Here is a 7,079-nt window from a genome sequence, read left to right as displayed (position 1 = left end):
CATCTATAGAATGAAAAGACTGATAACTAACTCATAGGAGATTGCAAAGAGTAAATGTGATAATGTATAAACATCATTGAGTTTATTATCTCATTTGTTAGTAAGAAATATTTAAATATATCAGACTCAAGTGTTGCAATATATTTTCAGGGAATTTCTTATTTTTAATTTTTTAAATGGTGTTATTCAACTCAAGAAGACTGATAAATAAACACTTTGAAATCTTGGTAGACTATCCTGCAGACATCTTTTTTTACATACCTCAAATTTAGATAAATATTCATTTACGCTTAATGCTTCTATGATTGTGCTTTTTACATTTACATCTGTAATTTATCTGGTTACTCATTTTTATTAAGTTAGATGGTAAAATTTAGATGAAATGATCATATTTATCATAGAGAACTTGAACTAATTATTTTTATTTGTATTATCGGAAATTGAATTTATCACCTTTCACATTCCAGGCAAGTGCACTACTACTGAATCATGGCCCATCTAGCCCCAAAGCTTACTCTTGTGGGAACATGGATCTTTTATCTGCATTTTGAACTGGTGGGCAACTTTTTTAGCACAATAAGACTGGAGACAATGCAATAATCTGGGTAATGAGTTGTTAGCCACCAATGTTAGGCTCTGTTAGTGACACTTGAAACACAACATTTTAGTAAGATCCATGTGAATTCTTTCACTGGAAATAGAAATGAATATTTTAAATACAATTGATCTGAGACACTTGAACTTCTCATTTTCGGTGCTAAAACAGAGCTGCTTTTTTGCAAAGCTTGTGATGTCCTCCTAACACTTCACATCATTTTTCCTCAATCTTTATTTTCCAAATTCCAAAATACCTGTAAATTTTGTTAATTTGTTTACTTTAGTAATCTGATACATTTTTTACCCCCCCCACACACACACACACATTCACATATTTACTTAGCCTCTCAGGCATGGTAAGAATTGTTGTTCACCTTCATTAACTGTTACATATCGATCAATTCTATTTCAATTTTATTATTTAGAGCAATATTCTATGATTCTTTGATTTTCCTAAACTCAAATGTTTCTATACTGCTCTATGGCTAGTGTCTAATGCATTGGATATCACAAGTTATATATCTTTTCTATTAACGAAACTATGTTGAACAGTTTTAGGGAAAAAGTGGTTTCTTCAGGCTGTGTCACCATCATTTTGATCTCATGGAACTGACACCATTTTTGTAGATGATAATCTTTTTTCTTCCTCCCCACACAGAAAATCAATTTCTCTCTCTCTCTCTCTCTCTCTCTCTCTCTCTCTCTCTCTCTCTCTCTCTCTCGCACACACACATCGGCAAACATAAATGCAAGTTTATCTAACATTTAGGTAATCCTCAAAATATTTCATTTGCAAGCCAAGATTAGGTACTCACTGAAAACTTCATAACATTATACTATTCATTTTCAGTTGACTTGTACACAATTACTTATACCTGTGCATATTTATTTTCATTTTAAAACCTAACTAACCAGGCCACAGGATTTAGCTTAGTGGCACAAGCACCTTCCCAGTAAGCACAAAGTCATTAAAAGTATGAAAAAAAAAAGCCTACTAACCTTGATATAGTAGGCTTCAAATAATTCATATATTCAGTGCCGAGTAGAGAGATATGACAATATTAAGCTGAATTTTGATGTATTACTTATCTATTAGTGCATTTGAATTACTGATGAAATTTTGTTTAAAAGCTTTGCAAATATTCTCATGAGAAGTGTAGGACTATGTATATTTTTCTTAATTTGTCTTGGTTACTTTTTTCTCCTTGTTGAAACAAAATGCCTTATTTGCCCAAAATGAAGGAAGGAAAGATTTCTTTAGCTAATAGTCTTTGGAGATTTCAGTCCATACTCAGCTGGCTCCAAGGCAGGGTGACCTGACTCGGGTAGCTGTTTATGGTGGCCACAAGGAAGAAGAGTGAAAAGGGAAAAAAGAAGCAAAGTCTAATTCCTTTCCTACCCTATATTGTATGCTGGCTTCCCAACTCTGGTGAATGCAGCACTCACACTGCCAATCTCAGCAGTAGACAACAAACCAATCACAAATGCTAGACTCAGCAGCCTCCATGACTGCATGAGGCTTCAGGACACCTGACACAAACCATAACATTTCATCCCTGGCCCCCCAAAGACTCATGTACTTCTTTTGTATAAAAAATATTTAGTCTGTCTCCAACAGTTGCCAACATTCTAACAGTTTCAGCATTGCTGCAAAATTCAAGTCTTAAGTCTCCTTTGAGATCTAAGGCAAACTGTTAGTTGTAACCCTCTGCACAAATGAAAAGAAAGTTAAGTATTTTCAACATATAGTGGTGCAGGATAAACATTGCCATTTTTAAAAGGTACAAATTGAGGGATACAAAGATTTAGAAGCAAAACAAGTCCAAAATGCAGCAGGGCAAACATTAAGTCCTGGAGTTTCATGCTCAGCATTTGAAGCAATCTTCTTGCAAGATACAAAGGTCTTGAGTGACTCCACCACAGAACTTCCAGCAGTTTTAGCTCCCAAGGCTTCTCTTTTAGGCCAGCTCTACTCCACGTCTTGCGGCATTTTTTAGATAGTCCACACTCCTGGCTTTTCCACAATCTGGATTTTCTATTGCCCTCTCACTGCTTCACGCACTGCCCTCTTAGGGGCACGCTGCCTGGTTTCCCAGGCCTTCTGAAATTGGAGTGGAAGCCTTTATAACCTCAGAACTCATGCATTTTCCATGTGCCTACAACCAGTGTCATGTGGATGCTGCCAAGGTCTGCTGTCAGCTGGAGAAGTACCCAGGGTTTTTTATCCCTTGGTTGTAAGGATTCAGTGCCTGGAATGCTGAGCACTGTGAATCTGACTGTGAGGAGCAGATTTTTTTTTTTATTTCACCACTATTCTGGAACCTAGTGTGTCCAGTACCATTTTGGAACCTAATGTGGCCTCTGCAACCATTGTGGAGCATGGTGCTCTGTAGCTTTCTCCTCCTAGCGAAGTCTTTTACTTCATAGCTTTGAGACTGTAAAAGGAGGAGAACTGCTGTCTCTTCCTGTGATGCTTCCCAGACACCTTTTTGATTTTTTTGTTTTTGTCTCAGCAATTGAGATCTCGGCTGTATCTTTATAGTTCACAGATTTTTGAATAAATTCACAGTGTTTTAAATCACTCTGCTGATCTCTTTTTTTCTTGATTCACAACATAAATCTGGCTAAAACCCCCAAATTTGCAATGCCACCACCTCAACATTTGACTGCCTTGAAATTTCTTCTGCCTAATTAGTCCACTGCCTTTACTTTCAGTCTCAGGCAAAGTTTCTGGCCACCAGAAAAATACCGACAAACGTTTACCAAGCTATAACTCGCATCATCTGGACCCCAAGATCCTATACAGTTTCTTTTCTTAGAAAAAAAAAAAACCCTCCCTATCCTGGTCTTCACCAGCAGGCTTTTTTATCAGACTTCTGGACTTCTGAGCCCTGCTCAGACTCCCCTACACAGAAGAGCCTAAGGCACCATTCTTTAAGGTGACTTCAGACTCTTCCAAAATCTTCACACACGCCATTTCCAAAAGCTGTTTGAGTCCCATGGCTAGGTAAAATCATAGCAATAACCCCATTCCTGCTACCAAATTCTGTTTTGGCTACTTTTCCCTCATTATTGAGACAAAATGTCCAGAATGAAGAAAGGAAAAGTTTATTTGTCTTACAGTTTTTTGGAGGTTACAGTCCATATTCACCCGGCTCCAAGGCAGGGTGACTTGGCTGATGAGTAGACATTCAGAGCCACACAAACAACAAAAGCACAAAAGAAAAAAAGGGGACAGTACGTCTCCCTACCTCCCCTATATTGTATGCTGGCAATCTGCTCCTGGGTAGGTACAGCACTGACACATCCAGTCCAAGCACTAGACTACAAACCAATCACAAATGCTAGACTCATCAGCCTCCAAGACGGCATGAGAATTTGAGAAGTCACCCAACACAAACCATAACAGACTTCAAATTCAAATAATGCTACTCTTATAAATGAAATGACAAATTTTCTTTATTATTCTTTTTTTTCTGGAGGAGGTACATAAATTTGACTTATTTCTTAAAATTTTTGAGCCACCCTTTAATGAAACTAGCTGAGCCTGAAAATATATTATTGTAAGGTTTTTAACTGTGTATTAAAATTTTTAATAGTATTACTCTGATTTTTTTTCAGTGAGTTTTGGTAGTTGTATCACTGAGAATTGGATCATTGCACCTAAAACATCAAATTTATAAACATACATTATCCATTATCAGAATGCTGTGTTATTATTCTTTCAATGTACTGGGGCTCAGAGTTACATAATTTTCTTACTCATATTGGCAGGTTTTATGTTCTTCCAATCCTCTGGGTTACTTTTACTGGATTTTTACTTTTTAGTTTTTTAAAGAGAATAAAACAAACCACAACTGAAAAGAACAAAGAAGATCAGAACAAAACAATGCAAGCAACATGGGATTTCAAAACAAGACAACAAGAAATCAACAGTGGCTCTTATAATGTCTCTTGTTTTCTTCAAAATAGTTGTTCATATCTTCACATACAATGAATACAAACAAAACAAAATAGTATAAACCACTCAAAACAAAAGAATGAAAACATTATAGGCATTCAAAACCAGAAAATAAGAAAATAAACAATGGCTACCATAATGTCTTTGTTTTCTTTAAAATAGCTGTCCATCACACAGCAGCAGCTACAGAAGCTCTCTGAAAGACCCAGCCTAGAATCCAGGAATGGTACAGAGTGAGGAATCCTAAGCAAGAGGAGATATACCCTGCTGACCAAAGAACAAACTCAGCTGAGAGAAACCAACTGGGAATGCAATCCTGGTGCTATAACAGGAACAGATAAAGCCTCAGCGTGGAAGCTGGAGCCCGCGCCATTGGAAGCCATGACTTGGATTTCCTGCCACCGCTGCAGCATCTGAATAGGCTCGGCAGGGAGAGAGACGCGCAAAAGCTCTGGGAACGGGAATCGGTGAACAGAGTTGAGAGTGGGATGGCGGGGAGCTGTGTATCGACCTGCAGTGAGTGAGGGAATCGGAAACTCTTCCACGGTCTAGGAGACTCCAGCAGAGGACATGCTGGGCCCAGACAGACTTGCTGGAACAGGGTGCTGTACTGACTTCAGTCACATATCCCCCTCTCAAGCAGGATTGGTGAGCAGTGCCTAGCCTACGTGACGCTGCTGGCTGAGACCCAGTAGGCTAGCACAACCCAGGTCCCAGCGCCTGGAGTTGCACCCTAGCAGTGAAGCCTTTGGTAGGGTTGACCTGGAGGGGCGGCCCCCCTACGGCTGCCTAGTCCATATCTCCCTGGTGCGCTGTGGTGAGTGGGAACACCTAGCCAGCACAATTCAAACAGACTCTGGCTGACAGGGAAGGAAGCTGGGCCTCCTATATACACCTGTATATGAGGAACAAAGAATATGGGAGGCGGGAGAAACAAGAAAGGCTCCTTGGCCCCCAATCCTGAGAAACAGGCAATAGCAGACACGGCACTAATAGACATAAAGCGCTGTCTCCAGAGCCTCATAGATGAGTTCAGGAATGAAGTTATTAATGACCTGAAGGAAGACATAAGCAGAATAGTTAGAGAAATGCTAAGCACCGCCCAAGAAAAAACAGATGGTGGAATGGAAGAACAGAAAAAAAGGGGAGAGTTGTTTGATGGAGAAAATAGAGAAAACATAGAATACGTGAAGCAGGTTCAAAGACAGTACCAGGAAACTAAAAACTCTATCGAAAACTGGCATAACAGCTTGAAAGAAACTAAGGATAGATTATCTGAACTGGAGGGCAGATTTGTAATATAGGAGCATGAAATGAAAAACTTCTTAAAAATAACAAAGAAACAAACAGCAATAATACAAAGGCTAGAAGATGATAAGGGGATCTATAGCTTAAGAATTAAGAACATAAAAGAAGAGGTAGGGACACAAACAAATGAACTACAAAAGCTACTCACAGAAATAATCCAGGAGAATTTTCCTAATTTAGAAAAAGGTAAAGATACTCAGATGTATGAAGCATACAGGACCCCAGCCACCTACAACTCAAACAGAGCTACACCCAGGCATATAATAATCAAAATACCAGAAATCCAATATAAGAACAGAATATTAAAAGCCATCAGAGACAAGAAACAGATCACTTACAAGGGAACACCCATCAGAATTACAGCAGATTTCTTGGCACAAACCATTAAATCATGAAGAGTGTAGGGGGGAAATAATTCAAGCTTTGAAAGATAATAACCTCCAGCCAAGATTGATATATCCTGCACAACTATCCCTGGAAATTGATGAAAAGACAAGGTGCTTCCAGGATAAAGAGGAACTAGGGGAATATGCAACCACCAATTCAACTCTACAGAGAATACTGCAGGATATCCTAAAAAAGAAAAATACCAAGAATCCAGAAATAGTGACAGAGAGGCCACAATGAATGGAGCAGAAAATAAAACGAAGAAGACACACTGACAACTAATGACAGAAAAAGATCTCAACAGAAATGAGGCAGAGAAGATTGGATGATAGGAACAGCTTTTTGGAGAAAACGATGTCATAATAGGTAATGCTGATTTAATATCATCTTGTTTTGAAGTACCATCAAGATTTTGTTCTTCTGTCTCCATAGGTCTTAACATGTTGTATCTTATTGGATTTCATTATATGTGATAGTATAAACAAAAACTTTTATAGACAAGGAGATTATACAGAAACCATTGTTCATTTTCTGTTAGTTGATTCTAAATACCCTGTAATACTGTCATTCTCTTGAATGGTTTTACATTGTTTTGATATATTTAATGCTACAGTATACAAAGTTATACTCAAAGATTTCAAGGAAAGAGACAATATGGTAACTACTTTTATGTCAGGATTATCTTGTGGTGAAACACTATTTTGCTTAAATGGTTATGTTTTGATCTGCGCTGTTTTGTTGCTATGCCCTCTTTTATCTCAATCTCCATTTTATTATTTACTATTTTATTTTTATCCTTTTAATTAAGGGAAAAATAAATTAAAAA

The sequence above is a fragment of the Cavia porcellus genome, unplaced genomic scaffold, assembly GCF_034190915.1.
Source record: "Cavia porcellus strain 051 isolate PalLab524CR breed Dunkin Hartley unplaced genomic scaffold, mCavPor4.1 scaffold_8, whole genome shotgun sequence".
NCBI lineage: Eukaryota > Metazoa > Chordata > Mammalia > Rodentia > Caviidae > Cavia > Cavia porcellus.
This window is presented reverse-complemented; position numbering follows the sequence as displayed.